The following is a 23614-nucleotide window of genomic DNA, read 5'->3' on the forward strand; positions in this document are numbered from 1 at the left end:
GCTTTAAAGTTTGAAATTTATTGTTTTACCTCCTGGGGAAATACAACAAACAAGGAGACACATTATTCTGTCGGAATAATTTGTTTGCACCACGAAATCCCCAGTCAACAATTAATATTGCAGGTTCCTTGAGAGCTCAATGTATTTATAGATAATTTGTAAGGACTGAATTTTTAAGTGGTTTTAAATATCAAAGCAGGCAACATGAGCCTGGAATAATCTACATGCTGATTTGCTAGACGATTTATGACAGAAAGCTTTGGTACATCCTGATTCTCTGTTTTTGTTTTATCATTCAGGGTTCTGAATTGTTTTTCAAAATAATTGGAAAACTTCACCTTGTTCATTTGAGTAACTCTCTGTGGAATCACATAGGCACAAAAATAGTTATCGATTATGAAAAGAGCACTCCTTGATTAACCAGAGCTTGATTAAAAGCACCATTAGCTTCCTTAGTAACACTATAGCCTCTCATCACTGAGACTTTACTTGTTTATTTAGTTTGGCATTGCCTATTCCTCAATTCAGTCAGTCCACATATCAACCAATGCTCTTGTTGGTATCTGATATTAAAAAAATTCTACTTTTGAGACCAAAGAAGTGTAAATGTCATCCTTCTAAATGAAAACCCATAGTAGATCGTGATTTGGAGAACAGATGGGTATACTAAAATAAGTTTGATTAATATATTTGAATGCCAAAAGGGTTCTGGTTCTAAAAAGTTTAGCAAATCAAAAGCATTAATTTATTCCATTCCTCCTCAAAAATATGCAATGCTCCAGATGCCCTTTCAGCTAGAATTGTTAATTCTGTGATAGCCTTGGAGATACAATATTTTTATATATCCTGCTTGTCTCCATTAAAATTGTGTTCTGTTGACTTATGATAGTATAAAGGAGACCTTGGGTTCTCAAAGGCTATATGTCAGGCAGAGGATACAATCTCTAGCAGATTATATAAAGCTCTGAAGGCTTAAAGGAGACCAGAACTGTATGATACCCAGACTAGTAAGTTTCAAGAGGTTCAATTTCAAAGCCTTGGTCATCGGATGATGAACTTTTTGATTTTTTTTTTTTTGCCATAGCAACTCATGGCATAGATGCATAGAGACATGTGCTCCTTCAAAAGAGAGAATTATTTTGGTTTTATCTTTGCAACTTATACATTCATTGCAGCATATTAAACATAGTAAATGGTATTATATATATTATATATGTATGTATACATATATTGAATTGAATTTTGAATCATTAGAGTATGCTTTATCTAATAAGAATACAAAAATAATAACAACAGCAAGGACAACCAATTTTTAAGCAGCAAACTAAGCACTGGGGATACAAAAAAATACAAAAACAGTCCCTGCTCTCAAAAAATTTACAAGTCAATGGAGGAGACAGCATGCAAATAATAATTTACAAGCAAGATATATACATGAAAATTTGGAGGTAATCTCTGAGAGAAGGCACCAGCATTAAGGAGAACTCAGAAAAAACATCTTGCCTAAGCTAGGATTGTAGCTGAGACTTTAAGGAAGCCAGGCAAGACAGGAAGGGGAGATGAGGGGGAAGAGCATTCCAGATATGGAAAACAGCCAGTGAAAATGCCTGCAGGAATGTCCTGTGTGAGGAACAGCCAGACCAGTGTCACTGGATGGCAAAGTATGTGGTATAAGGTGTAAGAAGATTGGAAAGGCAGAAATGAGTTAGATTGTAAAGGGTTTAAAAGCCAAACAGAGGATTTTATATTTGATCCTAGAAATTATGGGGAGCCCTGGAGTATGTTGAATGGGGGTGGGAGAAAGACATCTCTTGCTTTAGGAAGATCAAGTTGATAGCTGACTAGAGGATGGACCAGAGTGGGGAGAGACTTGAAGAAACATAGGATGAAGAGTGTCTGCAAAAACGTGATGGTAGTGTCAAAGGTGAGAAGGGAGACAAAAGAGAGATTTTGCAAAGGTAGAATCAATGGAACTTGAAAACTGAGTGGAAGTGAAATAGAATGAGGTGCTGAGGCTGACATCAAAGGTTCAAGCAAGAAAGATGAGAAGTTTGGCTGCTTCCTTGTTGAGTTTGAGATGTTTATGGGCCATGCAGTTCAAGGCACCCAATAGTCAGTTGGATATGTGAGATTAGAGGTCAGGAGGAAAGTTGGAACTGGATAAATCAATCTAAGAATTATCTATATAGATATGCTAACAAAATTCATAGTAGCAGATGAGATTGCCAAGTAAAATAGTGCAGAAAGAGAAGACGGATCAGGGCAGAGCCTTGGGAGACACAGTTAGCAAAGGAGACGGGGAAGTAGCAGTCAGACAGATAGGAAGAGAAGTATGAGAGAACGGTGTCATAAAAATCTAGAGTGAAAAAGTATCAAGGAGAAGGGGACTGACAGCGTCAAGGGCTGCAGAGAAGTCAAGAATGATCAAGTTGGAGAAATCCCATTAGATTGGGCAATTAAGAGATCTTTGGCGTATTTGGAGAGAGTAATTTCAGTCGAATGATAAGGTCAGCAGCCAGACCACAGAGAAGTAAGGAAATCAAGGCATCAATTATATAAATTTTTTTTCCAAGAATTTAGCCACAAAAGATAGGAAAAATATAAGATTATGACTAGGATGATAAAATATGGGATGATGGATGCATCAGGTGAGGGTTTGTTTGTTTTGGGGGTTTTTTTTGTTTTTTTGAGCATTGGGAAGGCTGAAAAAGATTGAAAATTAGTGAAAAGGGGGATGATAGAGAGGAAACAATATGCTGGAGAAAATGTGATGAAATGGGATCACTTGTGTATATAGAAGAGTTTGCCTTGGCAAGAAGGGCCACCTCTTCCTATGAGACAAGGATAAGGGAGGAAGATGGAAGGGGATAAGCATTTTTATAGCACCTACCGTGAGCTAGGCTCTATGCTGAGCTTATTAAACATCTCCTTTGATCCTCACAACAACCTTGAGAGGTGGATGCAGTTATTACCCCCATTCTACAGTTGAGGAAAGTGAGGCAAACAGAGGTTAAGTGACTTACCCAGGTTCATACAGTTAAGTGAGTGTCTGAGGCTTCATTTGAACTCTGGTCTTCCTGACTCCAGGCCTAGAAATCTATCCAGTATGGAGAGAACAATTAGGAGACAGTAAAACAGTTTGGGCGAGAGGTGATGATGGCCTCCACTAAAGCTGTGTCTGTGTGAAAAAGAAAGTAGGGTTTGGATGCTAGAAATGATGAAGAGGCATAAAAATCATATTTGTCACTTGATTCATAATGAGAGCACTTAAGAGAGAGGATTAAGGATAACACTGAGGTTATGAACTGGGGAGCCTGAAAGAATAGTGGTGCCTTGGAAAAAATCGGGCTATATCATAAATGGTAGGTTTGGAAAGAATGATAATGAGTTCTGTTTTAGACATGTTGAGTTTGAGATGTCTCTGGCACACCTAGTTAGAAATGGCGATGTGGTATTGGAACTCAAAAAAGAGACTTGGGCAGATATGTAGATCTGAAAGTCATCTGCATGGAGAGGGTCAATAAATACTCATGGGAATTGTTGAGGTCACTAAGAGAGACTGAGTATCTGGAAAAAATACTCAACTTGGTTGCTGATATCTAGTGAGTCACATATTGTGTCTGTGAAAGCAGGTCTGAAGACAGTTTGGCATCAAATCAAATTAATTGGCAAGTACTTCTTATTACTTGGTTGTAGTTAGCTACCTATTCAATGTAAAATGTAGTCAAATAGATTCTTTGGCTTCCTGGAGGCAAAACATCTGGATGATTGATTATATTATTAACTTATTAACCAGAGGTTTTGGCATCATATGGATGCAGCCTCAACCTGTGAAGTGGAGACAGATGGTAATGATTCAGGTTATTCTGAGCTTTAAAAAAAAAAAAGCACATAAACTCATCTCCACAAAGAAACAACACACTACTCCTGCTAAAGAAAAACAGGGATTTGGGTGGGTCTGATTTGCCCACATTGGTAATCTACATCTTTTATATTCACTCTGCATCACCTTTGTCTGTCAAGATGCAGTTTGGATTCCAAGAGGGTGTAAGGTGACTTCCAGCCATCTGCATCCCATTGTATGTCTTCAAACACATTTTTTTTTCAGGTTGAATTACAGGAAGAGGATTCATGTTGATGGTATTTACAGATGTTTTTCGATGTCTATAGGAACATATCTCAGCATGTAATTTGTGACTTACCTAGTGAGCTGCAGTCCACCTTCCACTTCCCTCCTCCATGTCCCCTCTCCCAAATAGGTACAGCTTCCAACAATAGAAATACATGGAATTCTGGGGAAGGGAATGAAAGACTTTTTTTTTTTTTTTATTCTTAACAACTGAACAAGATGAAAGAGTAATTAAATTTATAGCTTGTATGCAGATCATTCTCCATGGTTGACTTTATGGGACAATATGCTTCCTCTGGTGTCACAGAAGTGCTGAAACATTCACACTCTAAGCAAAGAAACCTCTCCCTCCTACATCAATGTGAAACAACTGCCCTGTGTGTCTTTATGAAATTAACTGGAGAACTGGACTAATCATTTAATGCTATTTAACCAATAGGAGCTTTGCCTTTGTAAGGGTGGCTCAGCTGATTCCAACTCCACCTCACTTAAAGTAAGCCACAGGATGCCCAGTCAATTAATCTCTCTTATAGGCTAAGTATGGAAAAGACCTTCAAATTCTAGTGAGGTTATATAAGATTATGTTCAGAGAGGCTGAGGAGGCCTGGCTATGCCCCAGGGATCATCTATAAATTATCAAAATACTACAAGATCATTCATTCAAGAGGTTGCCACAAGTGTAGAATTCTAACTGGCTATTGAGTTTCATGGATAGTACTGAGCTTTGACAGATGAGGGAGATGTTGAGAAGAGTCATTGACTCTACAGGCATCTTGGAATAGAAGACCTGGACTGAGAGAAATCCTGAGAAAAGGTTGACTCTTTCCCCAACTTTCTCTCCCAGTTCCTGTCTAGCCACAGACACTATGATTAAAATCATTACTAAAACATTTCCAGTAAATTAAAATTTTCCTCAACAACAAAGAGACCAGGGGTTAACTAGAAATGGATATAAATGTAAATTTCTGTAGACAGTTGAAACTAGGCATCAATGTTAAAATTTTTTTTCCCTAACTGGGTGTTCAGAGTGATTGTGACTGAATTCATGAAACTTTTCATCTGAAATAAACTCCCTAAAGTCAAAGATGAGGGAATTACTTGGACCTTAGGGGTCACTCTATTGCCCATAGACTTAAAATGATGTAATTTTTTGTAACAGGGTGTTGTGTTATACATTTATATAGTGCTCTCATATTTATAAAGCATTTTCCTTACAGTAAAAGACAACTTGCCCTAATCTGCAAAAACAGTAAAGACTGGGATTTTAACTCAAATGTTCCCTGACCCCAAGACTACTATTCTTTCCCTTCAATGAGTTCTTTGTGCTAATCCAATCCAATGTCTTTCATTTCTATTCAATTCAATTTCACAAATTAAGTACAATTAAATAACTGCTATATTCAGAGCACCGTGTTCTCCTGGGTGAGATTCAAATCCTAAATGAGACTCAGTACCTAGTGAAGGAAGAAATCACAATCACACAGAATTCTGATACAAAATATGTTATGATAAGGTCATTAAGGAAATCTTACACAGAAGACAGATCCTGAGAGAGTGGGTAGTGTAATGTATGGAGTGATGGAGTAAAAAAGAATTGGATTCATATCTTGCCTCAAATATTTGCTCACTGTGTAATTTATACTACTTAACTTGGAGATCTCGCCATCTCCCATACATCCAATTATAATCTATATGTAGATGATTCTCAGATTCATCAAGCCTTAATCTAATGAACTCTAGTTTCACATCACCTATTCTTCATTGTCCAATTTGGGCTATATATTCCTTGGGCATCTCAAACTCAACATGTCCAAACAATAACTGATCACTTTCCCCAAAAATCTCTCTCTTTTTCTGAACTTCTCTATTGCTGTTGAGGGTACCACCATCCAGACTCTCAGTCACTCAGGCTTGCAACCTTAGTATTCAATTGATTCCTTAGTTGTATTCACATCACATATCCAATTTGTTGCCAAGTCTTATCATTTTTACCTTCACAGCATGTCTCCAATATGTCCCATTCTCTTCTCTCACAAAACCACTACTCTGTTGCAGGCCCTCATCTATTAGAGCAGGCATAATAATAACTGCACTATTCGCTTGCTGTGAGGAAAGCACTTAGCAGATTCCAAATTGCTATGCATTGCTATACGTGTATATTATAATTTTGTTGCTGTTTTCAGTGTTGTCAAAGGAGAATTCAAATGGCATTGGGCAAGGCCAGGCCAGGAAAGGACAAGGGGAAGCCTAGAATACATTGGGCTAGTATTGGCTAGTGCTATGTCTGAGACAAAGGCCTAAAGAAACAAGCAAGTACCATGCATCTAGGAAGAAAAGAGGTCAAGTGAAGTTTAGCTAATAAAATTTAATTTGAACAAAATTTGTTGAGACTGATAGATACAAGGCATTGTGTTAGATACTATGGGTACAAAGCCAAAATAAATAAATAATCAAACAGAGGAATGAAGATTTTTTTTAAAGATGGAGAATGTACAGATGTAGAGAAAACAAAGATGAAATAAAACCAATAGTTTATGGAACAAACTCCTGATGAAGTTGGGTGGGGCTAGTTTTAAGACACAAGTATAGCAGCTGGCCTTGGCCAGGACAAGGGAGACAGGAGCAAAGGAGAAGAGGAGTGAAGATTCTGAATGGTTTTGAGACTGGAAGTAGGGGAGAAAAGAGCCACAAATAGCCTACTTTTTTTTTTCCAGTAAATAGGAGGGATATCTGCTGAGAATGATGATGGTTGAAGAGGTACTGGGGACTTGAGGAGGGAAATGAGATAGAGTCTCTCAAGGAAGAAAAAGTTTTGCTCTTCAGCAATGATGAATCCATTGAGACTGGATAACGAACTTATAGTGAACCTAGTCATCATAGAAAAGGAAGAAGAGTTTCAAATAGGGGTTAATTGGAATTTTAGACTAAAGAAAGTAATCAAGAAAGGCAATAGCAAGACAGTTTGGGTAGCCCTAATCTCAGGGCAAAGAGAGTCTTTTTGTTTTATATCCTTTGAGGGCTATAAGTATTTCTGGGCTCGTGTGTGGAATGTGGTCAAGATTCTACACCATCTTGTATTGGCCCACAGAAAACAAAACAAAACAAAACAAAACTAATTCCTGATTGAATGAAGGATAAAAAGGTACATTTCTATCACAAGTATTTGTATCATTGTCTAAAACTCAAAAGACATTTTTATTGGGAGACCAGTAAATTTGTTACTCTTAGGAAAGTAGGAAGAAACTCTCCAGTTCCTACCCAACCCCCTTTCCATCTTTGTTCCTAAGGAATGATTTTCAAGGTCCACAATTGGCGTGACAGGAGTGGAAAAAAATTGGAAGGAATTTCTGCACACTGTCAAATATCAGAATGAACTCAAAGAGTAGCAACTCAGAAAAAATCAAAGGAGTTCAAAAGACAGACTTAAAGCTGAAGGTCTTCCCTGGCTATTTACAGCTTATACCTGAATGACAAAAGCTCTGAGCCATTCCCTAGGGCTATTGTAGAAAATTACTGATGGAATCCTTTCCCTGAGGGAAAAAGGCTTCAATGCAACAATGGAAGCCCAAGGGAGAGCAACTGAAAGCAGCAGACAACCTCCAGAAAGAAACATAGCCATGGAAGACCAATGGATTAAACGGGAAGATCTGTGGAGGAAGCAGCAAGTGGTAGCAATGTAAGTAGGGAGGGGTTGTTCTCCTTCCACAGGCTGAGAAGTACAAATTTCCCAGGCTAGCTGCTCCCCTACTCCTGCACCTTCTCTATCATGCAACCCCCCTTCATTCATGCTCCTCACTTCTGTCAGCTGGCCTTGTGTGTTACCTGTCTACATGTTGTCTCCCATCCCTAGAATGACTTGCCCCCATTGAATAACTATAATTACTTTATTTGTTACAATTACTCTGGAAAGCAATAATGTTTCCAAAGTAGCTAAAATGTACATAGCTTTTGACAGAACAAAACCACTACCAGATCGATACCCCGAAGAGATCAAAAAGGAAAACGACCTATCTGAACAAAACTATAGTATCTCTTTTTGCAGTGGAGAAGAACTGAAAATTAAAGGAGTGCAGATCAACTAAAGAATGGCTAAGACAATTATGGTATATAAAAGTAATGGAATATTATTGTGTTATTAGAAATGATAAAAGATGATGGGGTATGGGCCCAAGCTGAGACCTTTGCCCCATGCCCCAAAAAGAATTTGGGTCCCATTTGTCTATGGGCCAGAGAAAACCCTTAAACTTTCTTTGACCTCACTCTGCTCTCAAACAGTTGCCTGAGGCTATACTCCACTCCACTGGCCTTTCTTTATCTCTTATTCTTATTCTGATGGACCAGCTTTCCCTTCTCCTAGGCCTTATCTCCCTTTGAACCCCTTACAAAGAACCCTAGTCTTTGACATCCTAATGAAGAAGCTTCCTCTTTGATCTCACCTTTGATCTTATCCAGACCCCATTCAACCTCTTCTTTCCAGTTCTTTGTTATCATAATAAAGCCTAGCCCTTCATTGTCTACTTCCCCCTCCCCCTGACACTCCCATTCTCCCTAAACTCCTCCCCCAGTCACCCAGATCCTCTTCCCAGCCCCTCCTCTGGTCACCCAAAATTACTTGACTGTATATAAGATCCTTCCTGGCCCCCTTTTAAATGCTGAGATTTCCTCATGCCTGTTCATCCTTATGGGCATCACTAATGTTCAGAATCCTTAAGAGTCTGGCCTGTATGGTTTATCTCTAATAAAACTCTGTCTTTGGCTAAAAGAAGAGTTGGGTCAAATTCATTCGGACAGGTCCCACATGTTGTCATTTCGGGGTCCCAGCACCCCTAGCATCTACACCTCATCAAAAGGGACAGTTTCAGAGAAACTGGAGAAGACTGTGTATTAACTGATGCAGAGTAAAGTGGCAGAACCGGAAAAAACAATTTATACTATAAAAATTACATTCTAAAAGGAACTTTGAGGGACTTAAAAAATTTGGTCACAATGACCAAACATACTTCCAGAGGACTGATGATGAATTATACTACCCATCTCCTAACAGAGAGGTGATAAACTGAAGATGCTGAGGAATGAGATGTACATTTCTTTTTGGTATGGCCAATGGAAGATTTTGTTTTCCTTAACTTTGTATATCTGTTACAAGCCTTTTCTTTTTCTTCTTTTTAATTGTAAAAAGTGAAGTGTGAGGCAGAGAAAACAAATGCTTGTTAATTGGTAAGAAAAAAAATCTTCAAAAAAATAAGAGATCATTCCTAAATTTTGGAGACTAAGAAGACAGAGACCTGGTAAAAATTATTATTTGCCCCCACAGTACAAACCATAACAGCAAGACAGTCGAGAAAACCCAGGCAGCAACATTTCTAAGGGTATAGTGTAGTTCTCTCACACTGCAGAAAGAAAGATTTGTTAGCCCAGATATCCCAGGATAGGGAAGACTAAGAATTTAATCCAGCACCATTATATGGCACTATGCCTAAGTATGAGATATTCAACATCATGTGAGATATTCCAACATCCAGAATTGGCTGAGACCAATTCCAGAACACCAAGATATATCAATGAAAAGCCAGGAGGGATTCTACATCCACTGTTAGGACCTTCTATGTAACTCATAAGAGATCTGCCCCTACTTCAGGAAAACACTATCATTTGTGTGGCTGTGTGCCATGTCTCCCAAGCATATCATGTGATTCTATGCCTCAAGCTTCATTCAACTCTTCAAACCACATGCTTTTTTTTTTCTTTTTCTTTTTTTAAAGGAAGGTGGTATGGTTCAACTGCACAGGTTTCTTGGGCAGGTTATTTTAAGTAGGGTACCCCTGTTTATTACTAGGATCCTGAAAGCACATAGACAAGAGGCTAGCAATTTAGGTATTGTTTACCAGTGCATACTACACTACCCCCACCCCCAGCCTAATGGAGAGTGGAACAAGTAAATTGAGGCCCCAAATAATAGCTTCATTGCTTTCCAAAACAGTTGAAACAGGACTGCATCCAATTCCTGCCGATGGCAGAGTTTGCCAAAAACTATACAATACACTCTGTTCTCAAGAGTGCCACATTTAAAGTGGCTTATATATATTTCCCCACAGGTGTTTCTGGTGGATATATTCTATACATACAGCAGATGTTAGCTTTGCTGAACTGGAAATGATGCCTAGAGAAAGAACTTCAGGCTGTCCAAAAAGCACTGTCAGATACAGTTGTAGGAAGAAACAACAAATTCAGTAGGGAGAAGAGTCCCACTGTGAGAATACAATGAATGAGTTTGCCTAGGCCACACCTAATGTGGGAACACAGTAATGTATGAACTGAGAATACTATAAACCTGGAAGACGAATCATATGTTTCATATCCCACAAGCCATAGAGTTTTCCTGAATTGTCACTAATCTGGAATATAGGAGATCCTGGGTTATTGGCAGAAATGGGGATGTTGGTAGTATCTGATTAATGGAGGAAATAGATACTGGAGGCTCTTACCTGATAGGTAGAAGAGAATTTTCACATCCATTTTTTGGAGAATGTCCCTGAAAGGCTTCTCCTAGAAAAGAAGAAATAAATAAGAGAGGGTGCTATTAATACTTTCAATAGAAAGCAGCAAGGGGACAATAATCCCACTGGTCTTTATAGGGAGAAACCTGTAATTTCCTCCCGCCAAACCATATTTCTATCACCCTATGTGATCTACAGGGGGCAGTGCATTATGGGAGATTTGGGGAGGAAGAAAAATGGAGTTTTTCTACTGGTGGATTGTAGCTAGCTGCTATCATGGAGACTTACTTTTTGCCTTTTGTTTTGTTGACTGACTTGGAAATGTAGCTCAGACCTTATTGAATCTTTGGGGTTTAGGATGGATCATGGTCAATTTTGATGATTTTCCTCTAGTCTTCAACTAGAAGTTTCACCCAGGATGGCAACTTCAGGAAAAGAGGCCTAGGGAGCTATCAGATTTGCTGTGGCTGTGTTTGGAATTGCCTCACTGATTGGGACCATTCTTTATATGACAAGACCTTTTTGAGAAAGATGGGGGCTATATCTTTGACATGCATTGTTCTGAGAAATCATCAGACTAACCTTGAGCCTAAAACAAAAGGATATCCTCACTAAACCACTTCTGGAGTACCCAGGACTTTCTCAGGACTAGCCCCCACCAAATGCCATGGAGGCTGGACACCTGAGACCTATACCCTAGATGTCCACATTATACTAGCCCTATATGCATCTAAGTTATCAAATCTTAGGTTCTCTGGTTGAATTTCAAAGTCCGTCTTAATAAGACCCCCACCTGTCTCTTTAGACATATACATTCCATTGGTCCCCCAAATACACCCTATTCTCCATTGAAGCAAGTTTACTTCATGTACCCTGTAGAGGGTTGATATATAGAACTAATGATTAGGACAAGCAGAAGTGCTATAGAAAAGCTGTTTTCTTCTTGTATCAGAGAAGTGGAATTAAATTAGAATACAAACAAATTTAAACCAGACAGCCAGGCTAAGTTGAGAGAAGAGTTCTCTCCAAGTGCTAAATTCTCTCAGAGTGCTAAAATCTAAGGAGTCCAGATAACAAGAGGCCCCAGTTTCAGTTTCAGAAGTTACAGCTGATACTGGATCAGGAGGGAAGAAAGTTTTGGAGAGCTTTTGGCCTCAACCTGTCTCTCCAGAGTTTTGGCTTCTTGAAGTGGTTTTTGGTGTTGTCACATAATGGGTTGGCCATACTCCCTCCTGATTTTGCCATGCCAGAAAAGTGATGGGCCCAGACACACATCATATAGTGTGTCTTGTCCTTTTTGGTAGCAAACTCTACCTGACATACCATTATCACATCTACCTCAAGTGCTACTGCTACTGATTCACCTGACAAGTCTATAATGTTCCCTGACACATTTGGGACCCAGAATTTTATTGAACAGCTTTGTTCTCAAAGGATTCATTAATAGAGACATTACTGCACTTTCTTGGGGTCTGAAAGAATAGGAAAAATGATCTCCATCTTGGAGAATGATGAGATCTTAGAGCATTGAGTTAGTGACACAAAGAAAAAAAAAAAGTAAAGAGCATACAAACCAGAAAGGTAACCAGACTTTCTTGGCATTTAGCAACGTTTTTGTTCTGGTTCATTTCTTTGGTTGATAGTTTTTTACATCACCATTATAATACAATTACTTCCCCAGTTGGAGGTTAACATTCCATTCACTAGTTAATTTTTTTAAACCATAATCGTTTTTCCCCCTTCTTTTCTTGCCCATGGAATGTTGCCTATAGCTACCCCTTTGCTCATGAATTCCATGTTCTCCAAATGAGCCAGAGAAGCTTTGTTAATATTCTTTTCTAATGAAAGAATTTAATCAATTTTTCCATTCTTTGCCAAGGTTCTGATACAGTCTTGGCTTTTTCCCCCCTTTCCCCTTTTTCTCATTGGTAGGTCTGACCATCTGTGAGAAAGAAGTTTTCAAAGATGAGAGATAGCTGTGGTGGAGGGGGGAAAACAAGCAATTCAGACTGAAGAGACACACTGAGTCCCACCTTGGTCCTAACTCACTGTGCCACACTGTGAAACCTCACCTTCTCTGCTGGAATTCAATTTCTTTGCATTTTGTTTGTAAAGGTAAGACATTGGACTAGATAACTTCTTGTGTCCACTCCGTCTCTAATCTTATGTGTTCTATTTTCAGTATTAAAAGGTTAAAAACAAGATAATGTGCATGAATCACTTTATAAACTTCTAAGTATAGTATAAATGTCAGTTATTATTGTAATTGTTGTCATGGTCCCTCCACTAAAGCCTTAATCTGATGCCTCTTTGTGGTGAGGAGACAACCTGAATTCTTGAAGGCTATTCCTGAAGAGGGCAAGCTCTACAGGGTTCTACCAAATTAGGAGGATTTTGAGTATGGGTCCAATGATGGATTGCACATCTGTTGTCCATAGATCAACCTAGCTAAGTACAGAAAGGCTTATCACCAAGTTGGCTGCAAGGTGCTGAATGTTTTGGCCACAGAAAGTCTCAAAGACCATTGGCTTAATTATAGAATGCAATCTGCGTTACTATAGAGGACCTTAACTCCAATGACATCAGAGATCCTTGAATTTTTAGTGTATTAATGTCTAGTTATAAACATTGAAAGTTCTAAGGTCTCTTCTAGCTTGAATACTCTCAAGGAGCTGGGAGAATGGCACAGCTGATCTTGAAGGCATTTCAATGAATCAGAGGCCCAGAAAAGTTAAGAGACCTGCCAAGGTCACATAAGAAGTACACAAATGTCATAGAGGTAAGACCTAAACCAAAGTCTTCTGATTCAAAACACTCTTTCCACTGTAACATGCTGCCTCTTTAAATTCTCTACTTCAACAAAAAAGCAAGACAGCATTGAATAAATGCTTTTTTTTAATTTTATTTTTGGGAGGCAATTGGGGTTAAGTGACTTGCCCAGGGTCACACAGCTAATAAATATCTGAGGCTGAATTTGAACTCAGGTCTTCCTGACTCCAGAGCTGGTACTCTCTCTACCATGCCACCTAGCTACCCTAACAAATGCTTTTTAAACAGCTGTGTGTAACATAGCTACCATCATGAAGCTTATAATATATTAGGAAGTAACACATATATGTATATGCACATGTAGATATATAGAAGAATATGATGAAATGATTAAAATGTGATAAATATATAAGGAGATTATGAATTAAGGATTATGCATTCAGATGAGACAGAGACATCATTACCTTAAGGAGGTGATTTCCTGGAGGATATTGGCATATTTTGAAATATAGCCAGGATTTCACAGGAAACAATGTAAGAGGGAAGAAGCCATTCCAGACACAAGGATCTACATGAGCAAAGGCTGGAAAATGTAGAATGATAGGAGTTATGATGAGCAGACTTGTTGAACTACAATAAAAAGTAAATGTAGGAGAAAATGGAGACAAAGATTGGAAAGGCAGGTTAGAACTGTATATTTGAAGGAGCTTGAATACCTGGTTAAGATATTCAAGCATTTTATCTTCTGTAAAATAAGGAGCTGCAGAAGATTTTTGAATATGACCAAAACTATAGATTGAGAAAATTATTTTGGTAGCCATTCATGTGAAGGATATATTGAGTGGAGGAGAAAGTGGAGGTAAAAACTATTCAGGACACTGTGAAAATAGTCCAGATGAAACATTGGGCCTAAACTAGGATGAGTTAGGTGGGAGTTGTAAGTAGGGGAGAAAATGTGAGAGATAGTAATGTAGTAGAATAAAATGTGACTAGGTAACTTACTAAATAAGTAGAAAGAGGGAGAGAACAGTTCAAATTCACTCCCAGGATCTGATCCTGAGTCTTTTGGAGGAGGGTGATATATCCCATTTAATGGAGATCTGGAAGTCGGGAGGAGAACTGAGTTTGAAGGGAAAGTGGACAAGTCCAGTGTTAGATTGAACACCTGGCTATACTAATTGCAAGCATGTTTGTAACTGACTGCCCATAGAATAACTAATGGAATGCCCAACATTTTCTGGTACTTTCAGTACTGCATTAACTTTCTTTACTGACATAAAACAAAGCATGATGTTCGTAAAGGCTCTTAACTATTTTCATAGTTTCCTAAATGATCTCTCTACTTCCAGTTTCTCCCCTACCCAATACAGCCTTGGATTGGAACTAGAATTCACAAAGGACTAGATAGTAATTAAAGGTTTACAAAGTGCCTTTCTTACAAGTCTTTCAGACCCTATGAGACAGATAGCACAAATATTTTACTTAATAAATGAAGCTTAGGAAGGTTAAGCACAATGTTCACAATCATATTAGAAATATAAGCCTCAGAACTAGAATATGAACCCAGTTTTCCTGACTCCCAGTTCTATGTTCCATCCACTAGACTACCAATATCTGAAGAGGAAACTCTTCTAGAAAATGTCTAAAGAGTAACCCTCTGTCTTCTGCTTGAAGACCTCCAGTGACGGAAAAGTCACAACCTGGGAGTCATCCTAAATTCCTCACTATCTCTTGGACCCCATATCCAATCTATTGCCAAGACCTGTCACTTTCCCCTTTGCAACATTTCTGAAAAATGTCCTCTTCTCTCCTCTGATTCTTGTGCAGGCCCTTGTTACCTCATGCCTAAATGATTATAATAGCCTACTAGTGGATCTGCCTGCCTCAAGTCTCTATCCATTGCCATTCTTCCTCCACTCAGTTACTAGTGATTTTCTTAAAGTGCAGGTCCAATCATGTCACCAGCACCACCAACCCACAACTCAATAAACTCCAGTGGCTTCTTCTTGCCTCCAGTATCAAATATAAATGCTCGGTGTATCATTCAAAGCCCTTCATAACCTAGCACCCTCCCATCTTTGCAATCTTCTCACACCTTACTCCTCGACATGTACTCTTCAATCCAGTGCCACTGGCTTCCTAGCTGTTCCACAAATAAGACACTCCATGTCTTGGCTCCTGACATTTTCTCTGGCTGTTCCTCATGCCTGGAATACTCTTCCTCCTCTACTCCAATTACTGACCTCCCTGGCTTTCTTTAAATCCCAACCAAATTTCCAGTTTCTATAGTTTCTAACCCCAATTCATTTCAGTGTTTTCCTTCTGTTATTTCTTATTTATGCTGACTATATATCCTACTTTATATATACGTGTTTGCATGTTCTCTTCCCTATTAGATTGTAAGCCCCTTGAGGGCAAGGATTGTCTCCCTCTTTTTGTATCCCCAGTGCTTTCACAATACCTGGCATATAGCAGGAGCTTAACAAATATTTATTGATTGATTAATTACCTCCAAGAGTAGCAATTCACTTTTGGATGATTGTAATTATTGGGAAGACTTGTTTGCTTTGTTTTCTTTTATTTTTGCTAATATAATGGGAGATTGGGCAAATAGGGAAGGAGTTGTTGAAGCAGGTGCATATATTCTCTGCCTCATTTTAGTATATAGAGCATGTATGAATATTCTCTATTTCCACCCCAATCAGGAGGCTTGGTGATTCTACTTCTTGTCATAAGTGATGGAAGGGCTAGTACTTATATGGTAACAAAGGGTCTAAATAGTTTAGTCAGCAGGACTGATAACTCATGTGTTGCTGAGCCAGATCTAAATGAGTGTACAAAATGGGAGGGGGGGTTGTGGTGTCCTTCTACTGGTTCATTGCTCTTTTCCTCCTGGCATCTAGGGAGCGTGTGAGATATTTAGTGAGGGAGTAGCAGCAAACTACCTCTCCCCACTTTACTGTCGTGTGTCCATGAACAAATGATGCCACTATATATCTTGGGTTTGTTCTTCCTTGATATTAGGTCAACATGCGTCCAGAGTGGAAATTAATCAGCTTCTCGTGTTCTTTGAAAAGGAAGACAAGATATTGGAGGTCCTACCAGTAACTAGACTCAATACCAGAGTTCAAAAACAGAGGAAATGCCTAGGTGACCCCTAGGACCTGGAGGGGAATAGTAATTAACTTCCTTTTTGGGACCCTGCCAGTGCAAGCGGGAGTGAGGTAGTCAGCCCAGAGGGAGTGCTAAACTTAATATTAAGTCCAAATTGCTCTCTTTGAAATGTCCAACCTCTGAGGGTGTGTGTGTGTGTGTGTGTGTGTGTGTGTGTGTGTGTGTAAAATCTATGTTTAACCTAGGAAGCTGTCCAAGTTAAATTTCATAGCTGTGATGGTGTTACAGATGTTGCTTGATAAAAGATGGACAGTGGCCAAGGTCTCCATGTTTAAAGAGATCTCATTAGGGTTCATCTCTTCAACTATCATTCCACACCTAGTGGATTTAGGGGCAAAAAGAAAATAATATTTCTTCCTTCACATAATGTTAAGCAGATCCTCCATATATGATTCTGGATGGTTGCTCATCAAGGATAATTCTGTGCTACCAGGCCTAAATTTGTGAGGGACAGAGCACCTAAAATGAAACTAGTGGAAAAAATCCTGTCTTAGAGGCTATTACAGGAAATATAAGAACCAAATTACAATGACTCCATAATACCTGACTCTGGTTCTCTGCATCCCTATCCTACTCCTTTATGCCACGATGCCATAGAATACAGTCTACTGAACAGTTAAATTCAACTCTGTAACTTCACTTTCCTTTGGGTGAGCAGAGAGAGATTCTCTACCTCCTCGAAAAATATTGAGAGTCAAAGAAGGGTCACCAAACTTTAAATGTGGAAAAGACTTTAAAGATAATCTAGTCCATCTGCCCTCACCCCATTTTTTTGTTTTGTTTTGTTACAGTTGAGGAAATTGAGACTCAGAGAGGCATTGCCCAGGGTCACACAATGAATAAATAATAAAGACAGGACTTGAACTCAGACATCTTGACTTACATTCCAGGGTTCTTTCCACTATATAAATGTGCCCACTCCCCCCTACTTAAGTGGATTCATGAAGCCTGTATTATCTCTTTCTCTCTTGTTTATGGCACAGGAGAGATGACAAGGTGGAATATGGAGAAAAAGGCCAATATCTTTCCACTCTAACTTAGAGATATATCAGTTCAATCATGTGGTAAGTAGGCAAATGGATTGAGAGTTGTTCTTGGAATCAGAAAGACCTGGATTTAAATTCCTGTTCTAACATTTACTGGCTGTGGGACCATGGGCAAGTCACTTCCTCTAGCTGATCCTCAGTTTCTTCATTTGTACAATAGGATCAAAAATAGTTGTCGTACAACAACACAGAGTTGTTGTAAAATTCAAATGAGATGCTTTAAATGGAGTTGGGGTTGAAGTAGAGAAAAACTCCAGGAAGCATTCATGAGCATGGGCCCATGGAGCTCCCTTGGAAGCTTCTGGGGACTCTAGGGCACATGTGAATAGGTACAAAAAGGACTCATGTTTTGAAATGATGAAGCAATTCCCTTTTTGGCCACTGACTAAGAAGACAAAAGAGTTGATAGATTTTTATTAAGGAACAAACACACCCTTAGTCTCTTCTTTTCTATTCTAGTTTGCAAATGCTCTAAGGACTGTCCAAGCTATTTTTTTCTTGGAAGGGTAGGGGAGTACATTCCTAAGGTGCTTCACAAACTTTGAAATATCAGGTCAATGTCAATTATTATCAATTTTAATAGTCCTCTCCCTCCAACTCCACCACATACAACAATATTCTGGCCCTTTATTGATCAAGTATGCTTCTTAGTTGATAACCTATGTACCTAGCAAAGTACTCAATCTTAGGGGTACATTAGAGTTTGGGTCTGAGATAGGAGCAAAATAACTTGAGCTTATACTCTAGATATTTCTTCTCCCAATTTCTAAAGTCTCTGCGCTTCGATACTTTGATAGAGCCATAACTTCATAGATATGAATGTATACCACTAATCTAAATTGTAACCCCTCCCTCCTAAACTTTCTCATTCTATGATATCCCTCTCCATATCCTTCCATAAATATTCCACACAGAATCCATTTAAAAAAAATCTCAATTGCACCAAAGTAGAACTTAGGTTTTCCCTTTATTGTGTGTCATTATTAAGATATGAATGACCAATCCATCCCTTTTCTAATTCTGTGTCTATTGCATATTGATGTCTATGGCATCTTTTAAGCCACTTTTCATGGACAAGTTATTATTAATAGTATACTTATACCCACCATACATACTTTCCATTGTCCTTAAATTCCCTTGCAATTTTTTTCCTGGAGTTAATATATGAATTTTTTCAATAGATATTTCATATTCTATGCACAGAAGTTTGGGCAGTTTTCTTGTATTATTTCTTGAATTATGTTTTCAAGTTTTTTGTCCTATCATTTTTTTTCTGGGTGACTTATGATCCATGTCTTCTTTCTATACATCCTTTTTCAAAATCAATATGTTCTGATTGAATAGTGTGCATATTTTCTTTTAACATTATTGGTTTTTTATTTCTATTCTTCTAGATTGTTCTTCATTTCTGTATATTTGTCTTCCCAATCTATTGTTCTCGTTTTTGTTTCTTTGTTGTGACTTGCCACTGAAGATTCAATTTTTTTTTGCCCGTTATTTTTGCTTTGTAGGCCATAAATTATACTCTTATAATTTTCTGTTATTCTGACAAACACCTTTGGCAAGAATATGTTATGTTTCTTGTTTTATGCCTGGTTTGTCAGTACTCAGCCCATCGTTGAAAAAAATCTCTCATCTCATTGGTTATACAATTTTGTTTAATTTTAAAATGTATATGGGAAACACATTGTTTGAGGGGAGCCTTCAAGGCTCCATTATGTCCTATTCAGGTTGAGAAACCGTAGGAAAATTAATATCATATCCTCAACATAAGTGGTTCTTAACATTGTGTGCGTGCACATGCGTGCATGTGTGTGTGTGTGTGTGTGTGTGTGTGTGTGTGTGTGTGTGTGTGTATGTATTGGATGCCTTTGGCAGTCCAGTGAAGCCTGGGGACTCTTAACAGAATAATGTTTATTACCTACATTCCTAATTGAAGGAAATGTTACATTTCAGTTAGATTTTAGTAAAAATAAAGATGCAATTTTTTTTCAATTAAAGTTCACAGATGCCCTGAAATCTATCCATAGACTCTTTGGAGGTCAGCAGATTCCAGGTTAATAACTCCTACTCTCCACTTTTCTCTCACCTAAAATATACCATATCAAATAAGGTTAGAATAATCAGACGGCCTCTACAAAATAGAGACATCTGTTCCCTGAGTTTCTCATTGGACAGACCAAATATGGAAGATGGAAAATTCTCCATCGTTAGTTGGAGAAACAACCTTTTGGTGACGGTGGCTTAAATAGAAAGGTTTAGGTACTAAGCTGGCTAACAGATTTTGATATGCAGATTATTTACAACGAGATTCTAAGAATTTAAAGTGTAGGTGAGTAAATATACAAAAATCCCTCTATTATAAGAATACTGGACTAGAATGAATTCTTAGGTCCCCTCCAACTTCAAATACTATGATCAGATGACGTGTTTAATAAAAAGGCAGCACTTTGAGTCAGTCAATCAACAAGCATTTAAGTACCTACTATGTATCAAGCTCTTACCTAGTGACTGGAGTTACAAAGAAAGTTAAAAAATAAATAAATAAACCCCAGCGCTCAAAGAACCCACAGTCTAATGGCACTTAGAAACCAGGATTCATACAGGAGATTTGGTTTGCTTCTGCGTACTTTGTTTATATTATTGCACATCAAAATAAAAATCCTTGAAAATTCATTTTAGGAAACGTATTTGAAAATATTACTTACATGTTGAGGAGGTTGGATTACTGCAAGAATTAAATCCATCCAATCCAAAAGGAATTATGGAGACATGAAACCAAACCATGATTTCCTTCTTTACGAAAAAAAAATAGACAGCTTCATGCAAAGAACAATTGCCCTCATGAACTCACTCTTTTTTGGTCATTTTTTTTTTTCTTTTTTTCTTTTTTTAACTGCCGAAGTGCCTTTTTGTTAATAGAGATCAGCAATGGATTGTAAATCCGACGATGAAATTCTAATGAAGATGAATCACCTCTTCTCTTAAAAAGGTTTTTTGGATGCAATCCCTGCTTCTGCAGCTGAAAACAGTTGCCAAGTTTGTGTCACAAATTAGACATCTGAGAAGAAGGCACAAGTTTGTTAATTATTGGGATTAATTTAATGAACTTATTCTCATTAGACTTTATGAGCCATGTTGTACACAGGAATGTGCAAAAGTCCACAACAAGATAGTGATGTCAGTAGGTAATTAAGGGCATTGATGAGAAATTTTGCAGAAAAAACGAGGCACGGCAAATGTTTTGTGTATAACAGCATTATTAGATGGAATTAAGGAGAGCTAATTAAATAGAATTAAGTAGAGATCATTTTAGTCTCAACAAATTAAGAGCAAAGTCAGTTTGGCTCTAAAAACAAATGTTGAATATACACATAAATCATATTTTGCAGCAGGGCCTGTCATTCTGGGTATGATGAGCTACATAATAGGATTTTTCTATGACTTGATCTAGAATTGGTTGTATTTTGTCATCAGTAGGATATGAAAAGTGTTGGTCTTTTTTTTATGTTAAAAAAATCCCTTCTTTAAATGACTGTGATTAAAAAAAAAATGCTCTTTTTGTTCCCTCTAAGCATTTCATTTTCTAGAGTGGAAGAAAACCAGAGTTGATTGAACACTGTTGTGCCCATTTTCAGACACCTTCATCCCTAACACTTAATATCTAGTGATCATAGTGGACCAGAGACTGGGCATAAGATAATGGTATAATTCTATTGTTTCAAAAAAAAAAACAAAAATAATATAGAATTCTATTAACAGCCATGTGAAATAATAGACTTGGACAGATTACAGAATCACACATCCAAGGGATGTTAGAATCAGATATTGTATGTTCTTGTCTAATCTTTACTGTTAGAAGTCATTTATAACCCTGCTTGAAGTCTCATATTTAAGGATTCCTAATGAAAGCTCTGGGAATGTCCATTGGAAAATACTGGCTGATGAACTAGGAAATGGAATTCAAGATACATGATGAATGGAATTGAGTTTATTGAACATAAAATTGGTTATAACATACTTCCACAGAATAAAAATTCCAGCATAACCGAACAAAGAACTATAGAATTATTCAGTTCAATCTCATTTTACAGATGAAGAAACTGAAACGCTGAGTTGTATCTTACCTACAGTCACAACAAATAACAAATCCAGGATTTGAACCCAGAAATTCTGAATCCAAAACCTCTGTTTACATTCAAAATACTCAACCTATAGACATACTATTTTCCTGCTTCTCCTCTTTCCGAGAAAAATGAAACAATAAGACTAGATATTTGGGTAATAGTATTGAATTCTCCTGATACTTTTAAATACCCTACTGCTGCTATACAGGGGGATCCTCAAATTGAAAATGTCCTTGGAGAAGGGGTGACCCACTAAAACCTGTCTCTTGACAACTTCTCTACATGAACGCAATGATCATAACCAATTAAATTGAATTAATTCCATTTGCTTTCAGGCTCTCTTAAAAAAAAAAAACAATCTGGCCAAGAAATACTATCTTCTCATTTATATTCAAAAGCAATTATAGATTTGAAAGCCAAGCACCCATCAATGTCATCAACATCATCTAATGGAAAGAACACTGAACTGGAAGTAAAATTCAATGAGTTCCATAAAGACCCTGATCTTCCATTTCCTAGCTTTGTGACCTTGAGCATGTCATATCAATTTTCTCTGCCTTAGTTTTTCCATTTGTATCTCATGATATCTATCTCATGAAGTTATTCTGAGGAAAGTGTTTTGGAAATATAAGAATGCTATTGCGGTATTTGATAAGGTTGGAGAGACATAATTTCTGGGTAATTTAATCATTTTATTAACAATGCCAGCATTTTAATAAAAGGATGTTCATTTTACTGTCTCTCTCTTAGACCAAAGGCAAGAGGATAGTGCTTATGGCTTATATGCCCATTGGAAGAGGGGTGTCCCCAAGGGTGGCAATCAACTCTGATTGGCTAACAATTAAGGAGAGAATGAATATAACAATGAGATGCTGGACCTGAACTTTGACTATATCATTGAATTCTAAATTACCCCAGACTTAGTCAATCTATTCAAAGAATGTATTCCCACCCAATCCTGAGTAGAGCACAATGACTGCCCCTCCTGGGTGGGGTCTGGAGAGAGGAGAAAGTTAGTTCAATCTTCAGAGACTGAGGTCTTGGGGGGGTGGGGAGTTTGGGAATCTGAATCTCCCCAAATCATTGGTTATTAATAATCATTTCTCTTGCTATAAAATATGAAGGAGGAGGAGGAGGAATAAAACAAGAGAGCTAGAAAACATAATTTCTAAGCCCCCTTCCACATCTTAGGTTCTCTGTTTCATTTTCATCTTCTTCAAGTCAGATTTTTTTTTTAAGTCTATTTGGTATGCTTAAAGCAGTGTGTGGTTAAGCATCCGGTGTTATATTGTCCTGAAAGGCTGTCAAGTGGAAGAGGGTTTAAATATTTTCTGCTTGGTCCTTAAGAGAAGAACTAGGGGAAATGGGTAGAATTTAGAGGGACAGAGATTTTGGTTCAACATGAGAAAAAGACTACATCCTACACAGAGAGGGAGAACTACATAATTATCATAGCTAAAGAAAAGTGTCTTGGATTTACTTTGGAAAAGGATGAGTTCCCTTTGACTGAAGGGATTCAAGAAGTGGCTGGATATTATCAGGAATAGCTTAAACTTAATTGATTCTTTGAGTCACAGTCGGAATAGAATAGTAGATGACCTCGAAGATTCATTTCAATATTACAATTACATTTTGGTGAACACCAAACTTACCTTACCAACCTATTTATTAGTTGCAGAAGTTACTGTCACAGGGTAATTGGATCTTGCCTAATGAGGAAAAGGAAGGACTTCCAAGATTTATTATCTCAAAAGGATAATGTCTATGAAGCATTTATTATACTTCACTTTAGTTGATTATTTGTAAAAGTTTTGGTGTAATAAACAATTGATAGTGTAGTTTTGGGCAGATATTAATTATTCTCTCTCTTTT

This window comes from Vombatus ursinus, unplaced genomic scaffold (assembly GCF_900497805.2).
Source record: "Vombatus ursinus unplaced genomic scaffold, bare-nosed wombat genome assembly UNPS02014864.1, whole genome shotgun sequence".
Classification (NCBI taxonomy): domain Eukaryota; kingdom Metazoa; phylum Chordata; class Mammalia; order Diprotodontia; family Vombatidae; genus Vombatus; species Vombatus ursinus.